Source organism: Corvus brachyrhynchos, unplaced genomic scaffold (genome assembly GCF_000691975.1).
Source record: "Corvus brachyrhynchos isolate BGI_N302 unplaced genomic scaffold, ASM69197v1 scaffold194, whole genome shotgun sequence".
In the NCBI taxonomy this organism is placed as follows: domain Eukaryota; kingdom Metazoa; phylum Chordata; class Aves; order Passeriformes; family Corvidae; genus Corvus; species Corvus brachyrhynchos.
In genome coordinates this window covers 4268914-4291992 of record NW_008237890.1, presented here as the reverse complement: position 1 = coordinate 4291992, position 23079 = coordinate 4268914, and the positions used below count along the sequence as shown (strand labels likewise).

The 23079-nt window shown below is 38.3% G+C and overlaps 2 long non-coding RNA genes across 2 annotated transcripts in view; both read right to left on the bottom strand.

The window, feature by feature from the left end:
* Window positions 1–1813: 1813 nt before the first annotated feature.
* Window positions 1814–8444, bottom strand: LOC108446380. Its single transcript, XR_001861554.1, has 2 exons — window positions 5072–8444; window positions 1814–2491 (listed from the first exon to the last, which is right to left on the bottom strand). It is a non-coding gene; the product is annotated as an uncharacterized LOC108446380 (long non-coding RNA).
* A 2285-nt stretch (window positions 8445–10729) lies between these two features.
* Window positions 10730–23079, bottom strand: part of LOC108446379 — a 41704-nt gene continuing 29354 nt past the window's right edge. The window contains exons 3-4 of the long non-coding RNA XR_001861553.1: window positions 12542–12650; window positions 10730–12151 (exon numbers count right to left, since the gene is read on the bottom strand). This is a non-coding gene — a long non-coding RNA (uncharacterized LOC108446379). The remainder of the gene's footprint in view (window positions 12152–12541; window positions 12651–23079) is intronic.

Below are 23079 nucleotides of genomic sequence, written 5' to 3'. Positions count from 1 at the left end.
AATGATTTTTCCTGCTGCTGCTTGCTGAAATGAGCAAAATACTGAAAGGATATTTACTCAATTGTGTGCTCAGCCTCTTGGTCCAAAGGGCCAGTTCTTCCCCCATCAGCTGCACAGTTTAACTTCTCACACCTCCCCTCTCTGCTAGTCCCAAAACACATTTGAAGAATATATTATTTACCAGATGAGAATAATTGGCAAGCTAAATCATGTGTGTAAAGTTTATATTTCTTAAAGGATATGTTGTCACCTTGCACAGCCCTTGGAGTGGGAGTATTTTTTCAGTGGCTTGGCTTTGGCACTGGTCCAAATCATTAAGTGCCAAACAGTGTAACCAGAGAATTTTTCATAGTTCTGTTGTGTGTTTTGTGTTAAGCTACTTTAAAAACTGCCACCCACCAAGACTGTTTCTTAAATCGAGGTGGTCAGTTGGATTAAATATGTAGTGTGTGAATTAGAAGGAAGGCAGATAGGTGTATTGAATTCATATATTTTTTACCAAGTGATATGTAGCGTCCTATGTCACAGAAGGAAAAAGATAAACAAGCCAAAACTTGTAACTTTTGTAGACATTGTGCTAACTGTTCAGGGCAAAAATATGTTTTCGTACTAATCTGGTTTGAGGGCTGATCTACTCAAACTGAGGGAGCAAGAAATGAGTCAGAGGTTTGGTATATAACATCTCATCTTGTGCTACTTTCTTAAGACAACTCTATACTTATAAAATGCCTTCTGTTCCAGAAAGGACTCCAAGTGTGTTGCCAGCTGTACACACTTAAAGATCAATTCAACCACCACTGAAATGTAACCATCTCTGGGGTGGAGCACAGTAGCTCCTCCATTCCATTAAAAGCAAAATACTCTTCTTAGGAAGAGGAAGCAAAAAATGTCTGCTTCAGCTGCAGTTCCAAGGGAAATTGTGTTGGCAGAATATAATTACTGCTGTTGAAAATTGCCCAAGACACTGGAGCTAACATTGTCCACTCCCGGAAAAGGAGCCAGTGGGTCTTTAGCAATAACAGGTGCTCAAGGCCTCAAGTTTGCTTTGAGTTCAGAAGACATTGGCTGACACACAGGACAAAACATTTCCTCTCCATTAAGTAGAATGCCAAGTATCTCTAGCATTTCCAACCCCACCTGTTTCCCTCTCTTCCCAATATCTGTCTTACATGTATTGCAAGGCCAGCTGACTTAGTCCATCTAGTCTGCTCCAAATGTCTTCATCCTTAATGTAAATTTGGCTTCCTTTTAGAACAAGATTCTGATGGTATTTCCAAACCAGTACAAGCTTGTCAAAGCATTTTTCCACTGTCTCTTCTAAGGAAATCCCTTTCAGTTATTTTGGAGTGGTTATTCCTATTTAATTGGGAAAATTAAATATGTTGGCTGAAAACAGGGGTTACCTAAGGTATAGGAATCCCATATTCTTATTTGCTTTCTGACCTGCCTGGGCTTGGACTCATCAGTTGTATGTTGTGAATTAAGGGTAAGGTAGTCCGCAATCTCCACTGTGTATACTTCATGCATATGGGTCTTCATATATACCATCATCTTGTTCCATCCAGACAGGTGCCTTGTCTTGATTATAGATGAATGGATCTGGCAGACTCATAACAAACAAATGATCTCCAAAGCCAGACCAAAGACTGTGTCCGTGAACAAGTGCTGAGTTCAGTGTAAACCTAATTTAACTAACACATAATATTCAAGGAAGTATAGACTAACCTTGGGTACCCAGGAATAGGTTTGAGATTCATAAAATCTTGAAAATATTTAACAAACATTATGTGTAAAAACTGTAAGTGCACATTGATTTTCATTAGCATTCATTTATTTAAAAATTAGACAATTTAGTACAGAAACAGAAAACTGGTATTTGGAATCAGTTATGAGAATCAGCTATGAGAAAGAAGCTTCCATAGGTATGTAGGGTTTTGCCTCCTGTAGAATAGATGGGACATGACATTCCTTGGGTATTTTTATAACTTTCTTGTAAACTGCTTTGAAAAACTGTCACATAATCCTTGTTGTAAGCAGCACCCTTTTTGGCTGTATCTTTTATTCCTAGAAAGCAAAGAGAGTTTCAGAGAAGTCACAGGTGACTATTTTTCCATTTGTTGAAGGAATGTGACTCGTGAGAAAATTGTCTCAAAGCAACAATTCTGCCTTTATGATACTTCTGACAAGTCTGTTGAGATCAAAGAAACAAATGTTGTAGATGAAACAGTAACTCCAGTTTTTAACTTGGATAGATTAGAAGGGTAGCAGGTCATTTTCTGCCAAGCTATTCTTTTTATCGTAGATGACCCTTAGGACATATGCGTGTATTTGATTGTTCTTTCCCCAGTGCAATACTTTGGTCTTCTCCTTGCTGAACTTCATGAAATATCTGTTGGTTCATTCCTCCACCCTGTCAAGATCCCTCTGGCGATGAACAGGGAGGCAGGGCGAGCAGCTGGTGTATCAACCACTCCATCTGGATTTGCATAACCTGCAAAATTGCAGAGGATATGCTTTTTCCCCATCATCCAAAACATTAATGAAGATGTTAAAAGGGATCAGCACTGACTCCTAGGGTTCGCTTCTAGTTACTGGCTATCAACTTTGTTCCCACTGATCACCACTCAGAGCCCAGCCATTCAGAAGTTTTCAATCCACCTCACTGTCTACTCATCCAGCCTATACATCAAGAGTTTGTCTGCAAGGATCTAATGAGAAACAGTGTCAAAAACATGAGTGAAATCCATGTAGATAATATCTCTCTCCTTGTCTATCAAATGGTTGTTTCATCATAGAAGGTTATCGAGTTGGCCAGGAGTCCTGGTTTCATCTGGGATAGAGTTAATTCCTTCTCAGTGGGTGGGGCAGCCCTGCATTTTGGATTCAGTGTGAGAATGATGTTGATAACACACTGGTGTTTTGGTTGTTGCTAAGTTGTGTTTCTCCTAAGTCAAGGGCTGTTTTGTGTTTTATGCTCTGCCATTGAGGAGATATAAAAAGGAAAGCTGTGAGGAAGCATAGACAGGACAGGTCATTTGAACTGACAAAAGGAATATTCCACACTCTAGAACATCATGCCCAGTATATGAATTCTGCGAGTTACCCAGAAGAGAGGTTGATTAGAGTTTGGAGATGAGGCCCAACATTGGCCAATGGATGTAGAACAATTGTTTTGTGAATCACTTCTTTTTCCTTTATTTTTTATTTTTCTATTGTTACTCTATTTTATTTTGTTTTAATTATTAAACTGTCTTGATCTTGACCTACAGGTTTTACTTTTGATTTTCCTTCCTTTTCCAGGAAAGGTGTGAGTGAGCAGCTTTGTGGCGAGTAGTTGCAGCTGAGCTTAAACCATGACACCAAGCATCATCAGAGATCTTTTCACACTGGGGTGGTGAAGAGGTGAAAAAAAGCATATGGATTTGGTTGGTATATGTAGAACTGTAGTGGTATGAAACAACCCTAAAAAAATCTAATGAGAGTGAAATGAATGATATTTAAAAGGTAGACTGCTTTGAAAGGTCTTAAGCTTCAAAAGTCAGATGAGACCTATGTAAATATTTTAATTTGCAGTTAAGGTTTGGACTATTGACCCATTAAATGATTTCAATATTTTTTTTTCAACAGACTGACCTGAGGGTCTTGAGGGATGAGAAGACCCTATTGGGTAAACCAATTACAGCATTAATATCCTTTTAAATTGTTAATAATACTAATAATACTAATAATACTAATAATAACAACAATAATAAAAACAACCTTCTAATAATACCTTTTTAATAATTAACCTTTTAATAATAATAGTAACAAAAATAACAATAACATACTTTTAAAGCATTAATAACCCTTTGGTGGGTTAATTTGAAGCAAGAGCAAGAGGGATGTCTGACACCTCATTATTTACACAACAATAGCAAAAAATGATATCACCCATATCAATTTCTTCTGTATTAAAAGTAATGTGCATCTAGATGGTACATTTAATCTGTGCTTCAGAGTCTGTAGAACTATAGTCTATAGCCTAGAGTGTACAACTACTCCTTAACTCAAAACGGGGGAATCCAAAAACCCACCTGTGTTAAGCAAATTTTGCAGGACATAGAGGACCTGGAGAAAAACATTGGTGCCTATATGTTTTTTTTCTCTCAGTGTTACTGGTAATTTCTTTTTCTTCCATTAGAAAGAATTTCTAGACTTCCTCCTTTCTGAACTTCATTTGTGTGCTGTATGGTTCTCCATGTTCAGCCATTTCCACAGTTTCTATATGCCTGTTTCTAGACTCCAGACAAAAGACTGGGCTAAGAACCTGTTGAATTTGGGATTGGGAGAATGGAGATAAACAGGTTTTTGCTGATCCTACTTGACAGTATTTTCATGTTAGTAGGCATATATCTTTAGGATTATTAAATGTAATTAAAATAAAAACAGTGTCCTTTGTAGTTGCTATTTAATCAATGGTATTTATATTCTGCAACAGATTTCACTGCTGTCATTTTTATATTCCTCTTTCTGGCATTTTTTGTTTCTCAGTTCACCCTTTACCCTAATATTTTACCTTACCCACCCAAGGAAGGAACAAAGGCATTAGAGTCCCAAACACTATTTTAATCCAATTACAAACAACCTAATATTCCTGAAAGAGACAGAATTTCAAACACAGTGCTGCCTTCAGATACAACTTTTTGCGTCACCTGAATGTAACATGAATAATCTTAATTTTTGTAAATGCAGAGAACCTAAAGCCCCCCTTTACTTTTTTTGGCATTTCACATCCTGAAGGATTTACATTAATGGAACATTGGTGAATACTCAAGTAGATAGGCTACTTTATGCATTTAACAAAAGTAATCTTGTGATCTTATGCAAAACTGTCCTTCTGCCAATACAAATAAACAGACTTCTGTGTTACTATTACTTATGATTTGCTAGGAGGCTGAAATAAATAAATATCCATAAATGATATGTTGATAGCCAGTTAATTTGGATAATGCTTTTGTGCTGTGCTTAAGAAACAAAGCTGACAAACTGAAGCCATTGTATGAAAGGTTTAGAGCCAACAAGGAGAACTTACCTTTTTTTGGTCTCCTGATGCATGTGTCCAATGCAGCAAAGATGCAGCAAACTAAATCACTGGAAAGAATGACTCTGCAGCTGATTAATGCATCACTACCTTACCTGTATTACTCTTCATCTCCCAAAGCAGAACATGTGACTTTGCAGTGACTTGTATGCTCCATGTTTTTTCACCATGGCCTGGTGAAAGCAAAGGATTCCATTCTTGCTACAAAAATTTTTGCTCCTGAAGTTATTAGTCATCCTATTATATTCTTATTAACAGTAATAGTCACTTTTTTTTTTTCCTAATACTGAGGTGGAATACTTGTATATGTGTGTCTGGCAGAGGTATTCACATACTTGTACCATTATGCAAATAATAAGCGAAATAAGTTACTGTGTTTTCTCATGTATCTTCGCTTTTTTTTCCCCTTCCTTTTCCTACTCTCCCCCTTCCCCCCACGCCTTTCCCATGCTCTTTTCATGTTTCTTTTAAGTCTCAGATGAAACTTATATTACACTGGTCATTCATTTTTTTTTCCCTGTAGTCTTATGGCCCTTCATGGCTTCCTGAATTATCTGTCTTTCTGTTTGTTTTCTGCATTCTTATTAGAGTTGTTGTTAGCTCCATTCTGATGTTTGTAATTTTTGGAAATCTGAATCTTTGATATTTACGTTATCAGTGATCTGACCTGGCTTGCCCACAGCAATGTTCCAACTGTTCTCAGGTCTTTAATTACTAATTATGCAGATGAACAGATTGTGCAAACTCTTTCCTTATGGCCACATTCTGGAGGAGTTTTTAATGAAATGGTGCTGCATTTGAATTTTAAGGAGGTGCCGACCATTTCTTAGTAGGTTTTTTCATGTGTCCTGTACATGTTTGTTGTAGTAATTTATTAACAAGTGATATTTACACATACATATAAAAAAATTCAAACAGATAACATTCAAAAGTGAAGAGGTTGTAAGTGGAAGTACAGGACACAGATTAAAGGCAGGTATCCAGAGGAACCTGAAGACCACCAGGACAGTGGACAGCCTGCCAGTAGAGTACTTGGAGCTGTTAACATTAATGAAACAAATTAATCACTAGTGAGAATTGATTAATGTCATTACACTAGGGATGTCCAGAAAAAGTTAACTTCTGAGGGGAAAGAATTTTGCTATGTTTTACCAACTTTTTTAATGCTTTTTTTTATGCTTTACCAACTTTTGCCCTAGTTTCTGAGAAGCGAGTAACATTGTGACATTCTGTTCAAGGAAATAATATCTTCATGGAAACCTACTTCAATGTCTAGTATCACTGGAAGAAAACAGAACTGATGCTAGTTTGTGTGACAACACTGGGCATAGGATTATGGTTGTATGAAATCTTTCTTTTTTTAGTATGATACAGCAGCGCCCAGAAGACATACTCTTTCTGTTTGAACAAAATACATGTTCATGATAATATTGTGCACCCTACTTGGTCATTTGAAGTAATTTAGAGACTTTGGTGAGTGCAGAAACCTCGATTATCTCTTGCCAGTGTGACCATGGATTTGTAAGAGCCCTAAGGATCCATCCTTACCTCAAAAGACAGGCAAGACTTTTCAGTTACCATACCAGAATACCTTTTCATCACAGAAAAGCCTTTTGGAGATTAGAAAACAAAGAATTTGTTCTTTTCATTGCTTCCCTCCTCAGAGTACTGCAGGGTAGAAAAAGGTAGGCTGCAGCAGGTACAAAAATGGAAAAAGTAAAAACCAGAAACCAGAAGGAAATTTTTCTGTCTGTGAAATCTAAATATGTAAGATTTTTAGAAAAAAGATCACTGTGAGATTCATATTGCCAATGGAATCATCAGAAATCTCCTACTGACTTCAGTATGCACAGACTCCAGTCTTAAATGTTGTTGCCAACCTAAATGCCCACTTAAGTTTTACATATAATTAGAGAGATTACCTGAAAAAAAAACCAAAAAATGGAAGAAAGTTTCAGTTTAACAAACTTACTTCCAAGTCTCATGTCAGTCAATGCAGTGTTTCAGTCAATTCTTTAAAAAGAAAACACTAATTTTTCTTTTCCATGTGAAAAGAAAGTTTCATACAAAGAATGGGTCAAGTTGACTGAAAGTAGTAATATCTGATACTTACTAGAAGCAGCAAAAGTATAAAGGTGCTGTCTGTAGCAACAGGAGGTAAAAGGTTCAGGAGAAGGGGAATCCGTAAAAATAAAATACTTTTAAGCAGCAAATATTAGGACATATTACTGAAAATACTTCTACCATAGGCAAAACACTTAACTACTTTTTGTAAGCAATTTTTATCTGTAGCACTCACAGTATTTTACTAAGTATCATCAGTCTCAAGTTGCAGAGAAACAGACATTTGTAGGGCAAACTGATTAGAGTTAACCCATCAGACCTCTGATAAAGGTGGGGGGAGAATCCTAAATTCCAGATTCTCTAGTATTTACTAGAGCACAGAGACTTGATGGAGGAGTGTTCCTGAGCCTAAAATGAAAAATATCTGTGCAGCAAGGCTCTGACATAACCACCAGCAGACTCCAATCAGAAGGCAATGGGAGAATGTGTCAGATCACTCAGTACTAGGGGAAACACTCCAATTAACCTTGAAGCTGACTATTAATACAAATGTCTTTCAAACAGCTTTCTCAGTAGAATCCTATCAGAAATCTTTTTCCATTGAAAAGGTATATATTCTCATTTATACTTAGAAACCCTAAAAGTCTATACTTCAGGGTTCCATTAACAGAATATCTTAAAAAGCAGGCTTGTAGGCTTCACTGTTGAACAGAAAAAAAAGGCAGAAATGGAGTTTTGTGTCTTATCTTTGTAAGGCCACACCTGACCAATAAGCATCTGTTTGGCTTGGTATCTGTCTGCATAGGTTATTTTGGCAAAACTGATGGATGGGGACTACAAAAGATATTTGCAGACTGAAAAGATTGCAGGAAATAAAGACTTCTTGGAGAGGAGCAGCAGCAAGTTGTTCTGCCCTTTCCCTCTGAAAGCAAGTTTTTTCTGAATTGTGACATCACATTATGTAATTATGAACTGGAGTTACTGGTGGAATTCATGTGAGGAAGATAGAATTATCTTTTATTCTGCCCTATATTCTTTTTGTTCCAATGAAGCAAATCCAGAGCCATATAATGCTTTTATGTAGAAAAAAGAACATATATATGACTGCCTGCAGAACGGTTGCATATCAGCAAAAAAATCTATTGTAAAAAACCAGAAATTTTTAAATCCCAGCTTTCATAGGTGGTAAGTGGTAGAATTCTTAAGTGGTAGTATAATGAATTAATTAATTTTTAGAGAAGAAAGTGAGAGCTACAGATAAGTGTTGGGGTTCGCCCCCCCCCTGCCATGTAGCCCTGGGAGAGGGGCCCTGAGGGGACAGAGATGGGGTTTCCCTGCCCCTGCTCAGCCTCGTTCCCCATTGGTTGTTTTGTGTTCCCCTGCACGGGCAAGGACCCTTGGGTCCCATGACTGAGCAGTTCCTCGGCAGATCCCGGCCATGCAGCTGGAGAAATAAACATCTCTGAAACATCTATCAAGAATTGGTCCATATATATTTCTTTTCTACGGCCCTCCTTGTTTGATACATTGTGTTATAGAATCCCCACTGTAACAGATAAGTTACTCATGCTCTTAGAGAAGATGATGTGATGTTCCAGTGCCACCCATTTCTGGATTCTTGGAATAGTCAGAGAGGGAAAGCAGCTCTGGCTTATTCTCCGTTCTTTCAACACTCGTCCACTCAGCAGACACCCATAAAGTCTTCTGGTGTGGTGTCATGATGGAATACCATAACACAGACATCAGATTGATAGGACAGGATAATCTGCTTTCAGTTTTAGTTGGCATAAAATCAAACCCACTCTTACTTCCTTCTCTTGTTTTTCTTCTAAAATATTCAACACTCCTACTGTCTAACAGGAAAACTAAGAAAAAGATAAGAAGTATCCTGCTGATGACTGGGGAGGAAGAAGGGTGGGGAAGTATATCTGTCAAGGCATAGGGTTGATATGCATAAAAGAGTGATCTTGATGAAAGGTAAGTTCAAAACTCTTTCAAACATTGCCCAGATTATCACAGTTCATTTATATACATCCTTACATTATCACAAAATGTTGGGATTGTATAGCATCAAGCTGAATGGGAAGATGTACTTTTCTTCAGTTTTTCTTTCCTTCTGTAGATATCTGGACCTTTTAAAAACTACCAGAGTTTATGTTGTAAAAAAGGGCAAAGTAACAACTCTTTTATTATCACTTAGAAGCAAAGAAGAACAGACCTCATGGTTAAATCTAGGAAGACTCAGATTAGACTTTAAAAAACCCACATTGTAATGATTAGAAGAGGAAGTGGCATGGTTCTATGCTCTACTGCCTGGAGTCTGTAAGAGCTGATTTCCCTTTTTTAGAAGTGTCAGTCTGACAAATGCTATTTATTTATATGTTTGTTTGTTTTGGTTGGAAATAGACCTAAGAGAATGAATTATGGTGGTACAGTGGGATTTGTCTGAGGAACACAAGTTCTAGGTTGTCCTTATAGAGTCAAACATAAATATACACTGTTCAGATTTTCATTTTTAGAGAATGATGTTCTAGGAAGTTCACTGATACTGAAAGTTTGATATTTTTTTGTCTGGAGACAGACATTATAAGAAGTCCTAGTCATAAAATAGCTTTATTACATTCTTACTGTAGACTGCCAATTTTGAACTGGTAAATGCTGGTTTTCCCTTTTAGCATCTGAGCCCAGGTGCCTTCCAGTTGTTATTTGTCCCTGGATACGGACAGTGTTTCTGATAAGCTCAAGGGGAGCTTAACTGCCCAGGAGCCATTAAGCAAGTGTGAGGACTAACAAGAATTCCTGAGGAGATTTTAGAGCTGCCCAGGGAGAGAGGCGTAGGTGGACGCAAGAACACAGGTCTCCAATAAAAGCTCTGACTTTAGTGCAGGTCTGCAGGAGTTTTTTTCCCTTGTGTCACAGAATCACAGAATCAACTAGGTTGGAAAAGGCCTGTGAGCTCATCGAGTCCAACCTATCACAAAATACCACTTTGTCAGTTAGACCACGGCACTGACACATTCAATTTTAACACCTCCAGGAACAGTGACTCCACCACCTCCCTAAGCAGCCCATTCCAATGCCCAGTCACTCTTTTCTGTGAAGAATTTCTTCCCAATCTCCAGCCTAAACCTCTCCTGGTGCAGCTTACAGCTATGTCCTCTTGTCCTATTGCTGTTTGTCTGGGAGAAGAGACCAATCCCCACCTGGCTACACCCTCCTTTCAGGCAGTTGTAGAGAGTGATAAGGTCTCCCGTGAGCCTCCTCTTCTCCAGGCTAAACAACCCCTGCATCAACCCCTCCTCATAGGACTTGTGCTCCAGACCCTTCACCACCATTGTTGTCCTTCTCTTTACACACTCCAGCATCTCAACATCCTTCCTAAATTAGGCCTCATAGGACTTGTGCTCCAGACCCTTCACCACCATTGTTGTCCTTCTCTTTACACACTCCAGCATCTCAACATCCTTCCTAAATTAGGGGGCCCAACACTGGACACAGCACTCAAGGTGCAGCCTGACCTGTGCTGGGTACAGGGGGACAATCCCTGCCCTGGTCCTGCTGGCCACACTGTTGCTGATCCAGGCCAGGATGCCACTGGCCTTCTTGGCCACCTGGGCACAGCTGGCTCATGTTCAGCTGCTGTCAGTCACTACCCCCAGGTGCATTTCTGCCTGGCCACTGTCCAGTCACTCTGTCCCAGCCTGTAGCACTGCCTGGGGCTGTTGTGGCCAAAGTGCAGGACCTGTCACTTGACCTTGTTACACCTCACATCACTGAATTCAAATCACCCATCCAGCTTTTCCCTCTGCAGAGCCCTCCTACCCTCCAGCAGATCGACACTTCCCCCCAGTTTGGTGTCATATGCAAATTTGTTAATGGTAGACTCAATCCCCTCATCTAGATCATCAATACAGGTACCTGTCAGGTTGAAAAGTCCTGGGTTTTGAATTAGAATTTTGGGCTAACATGAAAATGGAGTAAGATTTTGCTGGCTGTACTCATCTCAGTTGTCCTTGTCTTGAGGTAGTACCAAGAAAATTTTACCTTGTCAATTCTTTCCAGACACAACTGATAATATTATTACTACTGAAGTGAATGCTGTAACATAATTTTATTATAAAGCAGAAGGTTCTGTAAGATAAAGAGCAAGGAATTAGCTAGGGGCAAAAATCTGTCTTGATGGTAAAGAGAAAGTTTCATAGAAGGCTGTTGTGTACCGCTTAAATATACTTTACAGAACTGGAAAAGTACAAAGTTTACTTAAACAGAGACCAAAGCCATGAAGAATTAGACAGATTTATCTTTAATATTCTGTGCTTTTTATTCTGCCATTTACTTTGGATACGAACTAAAAGTGCCAAAATACTTGGAGGCAAGCTTGGTTCTCTTTTTATTGTGAGACTATTCAGCTGTAGAAAGTAGCAAAAATCTCAAACAACTTTCTGTATTCAAACTTTTCAGTTCATTTTTTTCTGGCCTAGAAGCCTAGCTTGTACAGACGCATTGAGATAAACATCAAAACTGTACAATTTTTCTTTAAAACAGATTACAATTATTCTGTATGTAGATATAGAATAATGAAATCACAGTGTTCCCAACTATTGTTTAATAAAGGAAAAATGCAGTCATGTTTCTTATTCGCTGTTTTCCAGTACCTTGGACTTTGACATGATGTTTCATAGTTTCAGACATACTCCCTTAAATTACCAAATAGCATTATAACTGCCAGTAAGGATGCTTGTTAAATATAACTTCACATTTTTGTATCAAAACCAACAGACACAATTGTCTTCAATCTAGAAATCTTACATAATGACTTTTAACTAAAACTCCCACTCAAAACCCTTAATGAAAATTTGGATTTCACAGTACTCGCAGCATTCCTTTTATAATACACCACATTCTTGAACAGCTTATTTAGGGAGAAAGTTTTGTGGTACATACAGTCATGTCAGAAGTTTCCTCTCTCATCACAGTCTTGCAGCTGATCTGCATTCCTGAAGCATCCTGGAATAGAATGTTTCAAGCAACTCTAGGACCACAGCAAGCTTCCAAAATATTTTTATTAGAACTTGATAAACAACTTGATAGTAATATATTAATCTTGATGAGAAAATATGTTTTTCATTTAAAACAGCAGTTTGGTTTGGAATGAAATTTTGTCTCTGAGTGGTGACATGGAGAGAGATTCCCAGTTCTTATTCCTGTGAACTCTGCTGCCTGACCAATTGAAGCTGTATTGAGATCCACATTGGTTGCCTTTTTCTCTCATAACATTTTTCCCTCTATCTAATTTAGTTCTTTGACTCCAATTGTCCTTATATGACCTTAAAACCCTTTAGCATATGCTGAATTCTGTATCCCAGTTTTACCCTGACTTTACCCGGTAGAACTTACTTTGAGAGGAGCACATGGATATACGGGTGTTGTCATTTTAAGCCCAGATAGAGATGAAGTACTATGCAGCCACTTGCTCCACCTCATCTCTCTCTTCTCCTCATCCAATCTGTTGGAATGGGGAGAAAAATCAAAGTAAAACTTGTAGGTTGGGATAAGAACAGTTTAATAATTGAAAATAAAGTAAAATATAATAATAATGTTAAAAAATATTAATAATGAGAATAACAATGGAAAAAACCAAGTCATGCACAAAGCAATTGCTCACCACCCACTGACCAATGCCACACCCCCCTTCCTGAACCCAGATCTGCCCCTTCTGGGTAACTTCCCAATTTTTCTTATACTGGTCATGATGTTCTATGATGTGGAATATCCTTTTGGACAATCTGGGTGACCTATCCCAGCTGTGCTCCTTCACAGTTTCTTTTGCTTACCTTCTCACTGGCAGAGCATGAGACAAGGAAAAGTCCTTAAGATAAACATGACTTAGCAAAAAACCAAAACATCAGTGTGTTATCCATTCTCATTCCAAATCCAAAACACAGTACTGTAACAGTAAGTGAGAAGAAATTAACTCTATCCTAGCTGAAAGCAGGACAATGGGTTAATGGGGAGGAGGTGATGCGCAAAAAAGAAAAAAGGGGGATGGGAGCTGTGTTTTGAGTGAAACATATTGTACCATAAATATAGATACATACATATATATATACACACACCACACATTTCTGACATTTTCCTGTGTGTATCTTTACTCCTTGAAGGACATGATTCGAGGCCTTACTCCTTGAAGGCTAGCAAAATGTCTTGGGGTGACATTATGATGCTGCATCCCCTATCACCTGCTCTATGCCCAACATGAACCTTGTGCCTTTCTGTGTCTTTAAGCTGGGTCCGAGAGAAAGGGAAAAAAAACAACCCAAGCGATTTTGTGTTCAAGGACACAGATATAGATTCCCCTGAGTTCCTGCTGCTACAGAGCCCAGGAAAGCACCTTTCTGCTTTTAGCCAGCTTTTGGCTCTGTTTCTCAGGAGAGAGACAGAGAGTTAAACTTCTTTGCTCTTTAGTAGCCTGCTAGCTGAGGCAAGAAAGTTGTTTTTTTTTTCCCCTGGGACTTTGGGTTCTTATTCTTCTCTTCTGGACTGTTCAGCAACACCAGAACATCACCAGGAGGCCCACACCGCAGCCTGGAGGGGCCCATGCCAAACCCCAGCTCCAGAGTGGGCAGAGCCACGCCTACAAAGGACTCTTTACCAGGTTCTCTCCACAGTGAGAGGTTTTATTATTTAACATTATTCTTCTTCCGTGCCTGTGTGCATTTTGCTTGTTAAATAAACAGCATTTTTTTTCACTTTCCTCTGAGTAAATTTCTTTCTGAACCTGTGGGGGAGGGGCTGCTGAAATCTGCCTTCCAACAGAGGGACATTCATTTTGGATGTTTTTCCTCCAAATTTGTCTCACACCAAGACACAAAACAAGCAAATTAAATCAGAATATACTTGCAGGTAACTTTATCAAACTTTCAAATCCAAATCAAAATGCAGACTATAACTAACACTTCAATAAGAAGCACTTAAATTTACAACATAATGTCTCCTTTTAAAAGAGAACACTAACAGAAACCAGAATTCTATGAGTGTGTATATGAAAACCAGAAAGATTGTCTTATTTTAATACATGTGAAGACTTCCTGTGGGCTGCATGGCTCCCAGTGGCTAGCAGAAGAAAAGAGTAATACACTCACATGTGTTATTTCTAACCCACTTACAATTAAAAGTTCTCCCAACCAGTTTGTACATGCATTTTTCTCAATTCCCTTTTGGCTTTCAATGTGATTCAGCGGACCATTCTAGAGAGAACACATTGGAGAGCCTGAGATGTGGAAACTGGCACTCCTCTGAGCTTCAGAGTTTTCTTGAGGTCCAGCTGGCTGAGTAATGTTACTTTAGCCCTTATGGAGAGGAACTTTTAAAGTTATTGCTAGTAGTAGTAATAGTAGTATTTAATTTTTTATTTCTTTTTTAGTCTTTTGTCTCCACTAGAGCAAATACCTTCTGCAGTTAACAATTGTAAAAAAAAAGCAAGGCCTTTTTGAGGGTAAGTTGGGAAGAAAAGAGGACACTGCTAATTTGGAGCATATAATGTCATGCACCTTGCAGGCTCTACAATGGTAAGATATATATCTTAAGGTATACTTTCTCCCCAGAAATAACAGGGAAATTTGCTTTATTCTTCCTTCTCTTCAGTTGCTCACCCTGTAGGTTTCTTTACTGTGTCACTATCAGTAACTTTAGCTTTTATTTTTTGCCTACAGTCACATATCTTTGAGTGGTGTGACAATCCAACTTCCATGAGAAAATGAATCCCTAGTAACTGTAATGAAAAAATTCAGATGGTACTACCAGGAGTAATATAAGGTCAAAATCCAGGAAAGAGATACCCTTGTAAATGTATTGTTCCTAAAATTCTCATGGCTTCTCTGCAAAAGGTCTACAAATTTTGAAAGTTTTGAAGTATCTGCCTACAAAATATTAAGAAAAGTTCCCTTTATTCTTGTGGCAACAATGCAAGAGGTTATTTTCACAGACATTCAGGCAGTCTGACCACCATTGCTTTACAAATATCTTAGAGCAATGGTACTGTTTTCTAAGTAATTCAGATATTAATATGTTTCAGGCATTAGTAATTTGTTTTTATTAATAGCTCAAAATTTAGGTGTTTTAATGGGTAAGAAAGAGATTACTGTCTAACTTCCTGTAATTTCAAAGTGTCTTTCACTAATTTTCCTTTTCAAAGTTATTTTTTCAACATCATGATAGCTCCTAGCCCTTCAGATATTTTTCTTGTGAGGATGAATAAAAAATAACTTTTCAATAAATAAAAATGAATAAAACATTTAACATGTAATAAAACTATTGAATTATATCAGGTTGCCTGTTTGTCCATTTTCACTTGACTCAAGCAATGAAAACACTTTAAGCTGATTCTGATACTGTCACTGCTACTAGTGCTACCACTTCAGCAAAAAATTTTATCATTAGTATTCCCACCCCAAGAATGGCTTGTCATAACATTGACATCCCCATATGCTGCCACTCAAATTGTAGTTTTCAAGTTATCAATGACATGGGTATTTCACAAAGTATATGCTTCTTTTAGCACATACTCTCCCAATCACACACATTTCACAGTGATCACTGTAAGGCAAAGGTAGAAATGGTTGGGAATCCTAGATCTTACACAAGATTCACCTATTCAACTATCCTTCCTCCTTCCTCCTCCAAAAGTTGTATTAGAGATGATTTTTGTTTGCTAAATGATAGCCTACAGCAGGACTTAGAAAACATGAGGAAAATAGATTCCTTGCAGCTACAACTGTTAGTTTATCCGTTAACGCCCCTGGCAAAAAACTGTTGGAGCTGACATGCATGACTGATGGGCTCCCTCAACTAGTAGCTCATCTTTCAAAAAGTAGCTGAGTATCTCTAGCTCTGTTTTCACTGCTGTCTGTGTCTGAGTCCCTGCAGATGGTAATATAAGTGGTTTTGCACCAACATGATTCTGGATATTGTATTGTGTCTAATGTGCAGCCCACATGAGCACTAGGGCTGGCCAAGATACGGGTGATCACTGCCTGACTACTCCTTTTTCTGCTTTTGTTATGGGATTAGAACAGCCAGCCTGATTCCTGCCTGTGTTGCAATTTTGCTACATTCCTGTCCTCTTTGCACCATTAGAACAATATCAAGGACTCCTCTGCAACGGTTTGGAATGTGTAAGTGTTGGAGGGATCAGGCAAAAATGTTCTTGTCTCTTCAGCCTCTTATAGCTGAACAAAGTCCTGTGACAAGATTGGCATTTAACATTGTAAATTTTCAGCATAGTATTGTCTTCTATTTATCAATATAGTCCCATAAATTTTGTTGCATAAATAAATAAGAATTGTAACCACAGGTGGTCTAAAATGGTAATTTGACCTCAAACGTGTTTCATGTATAGAATTTTATCTGGGTTTTTAAACTATGATTCCTATTGCTTTTGACATTTTTATTGTAACTAATACATGATTTTCCCCATAATTTACCATATCAGAGTCCTACCCTAATAACATTATATATTGTAAAACCACTATGCCTGCAACTAGGCAGGGTGAGACACAATTATTGTATGGCAGTGTTCTCCATCATCCCTTAGACAGGGGAGTCCACCCAGGAAATAATCTTTTTCAAAGTTTCTTAGTATATAATTTCTGCTTCTACTTCATTTCTTAGCAGACTGACAAAGGCTTTATAAAACTGCCTTAATATCCCACAACAAAGCTGACTCAATTAGTGTCTCCTAGTCCCCTGGAGAATGGTGTGGCCGTGTGGCAATGATCTACTGTCAGCTTAGACTCACTGACAAGGCCAAGGACAAATAGTACATTATGGCTGTTGACACCATACCTGAAGCTGTGGACACAAAGCAGGAGATGCAATTTTCTGATGCTGCAAAAGCTTTTTTTACATACTTGGAAACCCAAGCTCAAGCAATTTTTCCTGTATGTTTTATGCTTAAAATTGATGAGAAATGCAAAAAGTGTTCAAATATAAATACATGCATATGTGCATATTCTATCTAAAACTAAGCTGAAACTTTGTTTCATAATACTTATACAGTGAAAGCAAAAAAGAGTTACTTGCACCATATTTTACATGAAGCTAAGCAGTCACATTTTAAAAGTTGCATGTATGTGAAATGAAGTATTTTACTGCTTGTATTACAGCACTGAAAATACTTAGCTGTTTTTAATTTATACATCACATTCTATGAAATTATTTTCATTTCAGCATCTTGTACTCCATTTCTTGCAGAAAGTTGCTTAGATAATAAAGCTGTGTGAAATAGAACACAGAAGTTCATTTTTGAGGGGATAAGTTAATTGAACCTACCTGGCTTTTTCTAGCCTAGAAAGAAGGTGTAAAAGAGGGTTTGGATTCTCCTACGAGTGTTCCAGAACTTTCTTGTCTGATCAGGTCACTGAAGAATGAGCGTTCTTGCAGAGCTCTGGCCCCAGCTCAGAAGAGCAGGGACACCTAAACTCTTAAAACATATGAAAGTCTGTCCCAGTTGGCCCTTTATGGCTTGGCAGAGACAGCCAACGTAATGATGCTGTTCATGGGTAAAGGGATTAAAAGGGAAAAAACACTATCACGGCCTGCTCTTTGAGCTGAGTGCTTCTTACTACATTGACTGTATATAATATCGAGCATACTGATTGCACCCTTGGCTCTAAGGCAGAAACTTCTGGTTATGTCTCCACAAAGTACAAGTCCTAAAATGCTTTCAGATTAGATTTCCATTCCTTGTTTCTAAACCCTGACTGAACTCTTGAACCCTCAAGTTGAGAGATATGTATGCTTGGGATGGTTTCAGTTTTATTTTATATTTATTCAGTTTCACCATTTCAAGCTTAGAGCTCACACACCTGAATTCAAATGAGTCAGAAATCTGTGGATTTGCCCCCCAGTTTTTAGCAGTTGGCTATGAGCAGGTCTCTCAGGAGTGACAGACTTTAAATAGAATCACACACAAAGCCTGTGAAAAAAAGGCCACAGGAACCCATAGGAAACCAAGGGCCGTGCAGTAAATTATCAAGCCTCTCCTCGTATGACAGATGCTCCACCTCATTTATCATCTTTCTGGCCCTGTGCTGGACTTTCTCCATAGTGTTCATGTCTCTTGTACTGGGAAGCCCAGCACTGAAAAGACCACTCTAAGTACAGCCTCACTAGTTGTGAGTAGAAAGGAAGGATTAGGATAGAAAGGATATTAGGAGAATTAGGGGTGGGGGGAAATTTACAGACAGGTTAAGCTGAGAGCAAAAACATGCCAGAAAAAGAGAAAAAGGTGTAATAGAGCAGTTCTAAGACAAGAAGTACAAAACCTCACGAAGTAAAGGTATGACATGGCAAGGAAAAGAAAGAACAAACGTAACAGAGAAATTTCAGCTTGAAATATTTTGTGGTTTCTTCTGTAAAAATTGATTGAAAACATTACAATGGAAGCATGCCTCCTGATATGTCCAAGAATGTACATAGGTTACAAAAACTTCCATAACCTCAGCTAATGAGTTGAGTCACATGGTCAAAAAATGTTGGAGTTATGGTTCCCAGAGTAACATTAATTACATTTTCTCACTTTTATTTATGACATAGTCTAGAGTTCACAGCGTATTAAGCATACTAAGAAAAAAGCATGCATGCATACAAATGTCTTTGGGGAAGAGGTGCAGTTTAGGGAGTCTTAGATCTTAGTTTTAAACTCCACCTGGCTTTTGAAGACAGATCTAAGACAGTTTTGTGTATAGCATAAAATTAATTACAGCATTGGCTTATCTCTGAAATGAAAAAATAATATTCTAAGCAATTATGAGACTAGGATAAATTAAGAAACTATATTGCTTTTGAGTACAATCTCAGAAAATAAGAAAAAATAAGGATTTATGTGGGAGTGAAAGTTCTCATTACTTTGCAGAAACAGGTACAATAATAAACGTAGTGAGCATTTTATACAAAAAGATCTTCAGAATGTCTTAGCTTTACTGACACATTTCTGATGTAAAGCCTGTTCCAAGAAGAGACTGACAAAGTGGAAGTTTATATGATACCAGTCTTAGCTCTGTAAAACTGATTTATAATTCCTGTGCCCTAATAAACTGAGTACCCTGTATATACACACGCTGTATATTTAAACACACACGCTGTATATTTAAACAAAAGGGTAAGTGATTTTAATCTCTAACTTTTCCTCCCTCCCCCCTTCCTGTTTTCTCCCTCCTCCTTCTTCTTTCCCTCTGCCACCAACTCCAAAAAAATAGAATTCGGGGAGGAGTTGAATGTTCAGCCGCATTTGAAAATCATGAGAGATTTATATTCCCCACTAAAATTCTGTTCTCCAGATTAGCATAGCTGACAGGATTACCAGAGCACAATTATTTTTAGTTCATATCTCCTTAAGGTTTCTGTAAATATGTTGGGGAAGATGAAACAGGAAAGCCTTATAAATATGATTGCCTGACAAAAGATTTTGGGAATATGAAAACTACAGGCAACATCGAAATGAAAGCCACTTTTGAAATACCAAGTCTTAGTTACTGAACAACTAGAAAACAATGGTATGGCCAACTGAAGGTAATCCCCTCTTGATGGAACAATACCCTCTGCTTGCAAACAGGTCCAAGGGTCAGAGCAGACCCTACTAGCTCAGCAGAAGGGGTCCAAAGAGTAGTTTTTAGAAGTTAAGATGTAACACTCTATGGTAATATAAGAACTCTTATAGGCTGTATGTAAATGCTATAGGATTTGTATCTTGTATTAGATTGGTTAGTGACAATTAGAATATTCAGTACAGAAGATGATTTATTGTATTGTAACCAGGACTTCAGACATTCCTTCCTTACTACTTCTTCCACTCCACTCTTGCTCTTACACTCTCTCTCTCTCTCTCTCACCCGCTTACTCTCTTGCTCTCTTGGGCCTGCTCAGAGCTGAGTCTGGCAGCTCTGAGCAGTGCCCCTATACCCACGCCTTTTACAATAAACCCCATGTGTCCCAAGACCTGCCTATAGAGATCTCTCGTCACCATCCGTCCGTCACCGACCGAACCCGCCCGTAACCTACATAAATAGATTGAAATTATGGTGCTGAGAGAGGTCAGAATAACAATATTTGCTAGCTTAATAGTCTCTCTTTTTCTTTTCAGTTGGCTGAAATTCACATTGCTGTTAACCACTTTTTAATAAATTCCAAGTTTTGAAGACTGTGCATTTCTATACAGTTTGCAGCTGAAAATAAACAGACTCACAATGGCTGAAGATAATTCCACAATTTTTACTGGTTTTTATGAGGATAATGAAGTGAGAGTTCCTGGAAAAAATATCTCTGCACCACGTTTTTTTCCAGAATTTTTTCTTGTTTGGAAAATAATGTTCTCTCCTTACAAGCTATGATTTTCAGTAGACTGCTTGATTATTTTTTCTGTTAAAAACCCCTACCATATTTAAAACCTCTCTTTTTTTTCCCTACTCCCATTTCTTCAGTGTTGATTATAAGGATGGATCACATGGCAGCATAAATTATACTGGAAGTTACTCAGTCAGCGCAGACTCTGGTCTGTGTACAACAGCCTGCTTTTACTTTCTTCTGCACTTCTGTATCCTTTTATTCTTTTTATTCTTATGTTTTGTTGAGCTCTGCTTTTCTGATCAGGTAGAGGATGATTTAGCCTACAAATTTCCCTTTTACCTTCTTGAGAAAAAAAGATTCCAGAGTTCTGTTTCTAAGACAGCAAAAAAATGAGTGAATTGCTCTACTTTGTGGCTACTGGGATACTGGAGGTACAGCTGAGAACCATAAAAAATAACCCTTGTGCGGAATTCTCTGACAATGTCTAACAAAGGAAAACAAGAAATTTAAGTGGATTTGTTTGCATATTTCTCTCTTGCCTCTGAGCTTGTGCTTTTATGTCTCATTAACTCTATAACTGTAGAAGAGACAGGTCATTTACTAGCAAAATAGGTACAATGGCATGGAGGCATTTAGGATGTTTAAGTTGTTATCTTCATGGACACCAAACTAGTTTAGAAAGTACACCCAGACTCTAGACTTTTACAAATTGGGAAAGACCTGAGGGAATAACCAAGGGAATTAAAAAAAAAAAAAAAGCTGATTCTCACTCTACTTTATAAATTTTGGGTTGATCTTTTATGCCCAGCAATTATGAGCTATCTCAGGAACCTATCTGAATTATTTGTAATTTTCTGCTCTGGAAGGAAGACCTCTAAAAGTTTTTTCTCACTCTCCCTAACAGAAAAACTAAGGTATAGTGTAGGACCCTCTTCATAGCATCTGGTTTACTCTATATTCTCAAATTTTTTATTAACGCTAGCAAAAATACTCCTAAGTTTTATGTAAATTATTCCTATTTTACTGATATTAAAACTTTGGTAAAAACACACCTTGTTGAAGTTCAGTAAATAGCTTTAGACAGGGACTAGAATCTAAATACCCAAATCTATTAATCTCAGGGTTTGTGAATGCTTGTTTGTTATGATAAATGTTGCATTAAGAAGAACCAGAGACACTTGAATAGCTGCAAAAGTCCATTTATTTTTCCTGATTATTTTTGTAGTTCCTCCTGAAAATCTTCCTTCTTCTTCAGAGTTTTCATTAGAAAAGAAGGTTTACAGAAGTGTTTACATTTGGGAAATATTCTGGTGGAGAAGCTATTGGGACTATCCTTTAGAGGTTATTTTAACTACATTCTGTCACAAATCCTTCATTGCATGGTTAGGCCCATCCCTAGAAATTGCATGGTGGCACTTGTGAATGCGGCTGTTGAACCATCACAGCAAGACCAGCCCCACTTTCACGGGGACTGTCTACCAGGACATTTTACCTGTGTCCTGGTAAAGAGAGCAGGGCTCAAGAGCCACTTGTGTAAGTGCTGCCTGACACCAGCCAAAACCCTGCTCATTGGGCAGCTGCATCAGCCTGCACCATACTTCAGATAACCAGCATCCCTGACAATTGTGACAGCATGCTCAGAGCTGACTTGATGTCTCTAACATGTTGCGAAATTGTCTTGTAAAGAAGTATTTCTAGCCCTTCCCCTTAGCCATAAGACAAGACTGATCCAGAAGGTGTGTACAGGTGTGTTTGACTTGGTATGGGCTTAGGAGCTTAGAACTCATTGCTTCTTTCACTGAGCTCTTTACTTACAACACTTACTGAAATTGCAGAAGATGATGTAACTTGCAGTACTGTGTCTTGGTTTGAAAGACTGGTGTCTGCTAAGGAAGGCAGGAGCCTCCCTTGGAATGGCAGATGTGACCTCCCCCTTCCCTCCGAGTTATTATAGTTTTGAAATCAGGGGGCTTTCAGGCAAAAATATGGGAAATAGGAATAACAGCTCTTTACTAATATATATATATATAAAAATATATATGTAAACAAGGCAGGAAAAAAAAAAGAACAAAACTGATTTAAACTGACAGAGTCAGATACGACCTGACCCTGTTAGTCAGGGTAGCAGTAGCAGTCCAATAAGGTGGTGGCTGCAGTCCTCCTGAAGTGAAGGGATGTGGTTCTGTTGAAGCAGTGATCCAGTGTAGAAAGATCTGGTCTTCCTCAGAAGGTCCAGTGGTAGGTATGTAACTCTTGTCCTCTGGAAAATCCAGTGGGAAAAAGGCTGCTTGTAGGGAGCACTGCCCCACCTGGTTTTAACAGCTCATGAAGATGGTGATAGAATACATGCTTGTGGGCACATCTTACATTGTAACCTAGGACATACTGTCAACATAAAATTAAAAACCCCAGATGGGAGACTCCCCTGACTTCACCAAAAAACATATGATAAAGGTATCTTGAGGCTTTAAAATTTGTTTTGGTGTCTTTGAGGAGTTGAAGTATACTGGTGTCATGGGTTAGCAAGCACAGTCCCGGAAGGGATGTCCTTGCTAAGGGGTGCTTACAGCTTCCTCTGGGAACTGATAGAA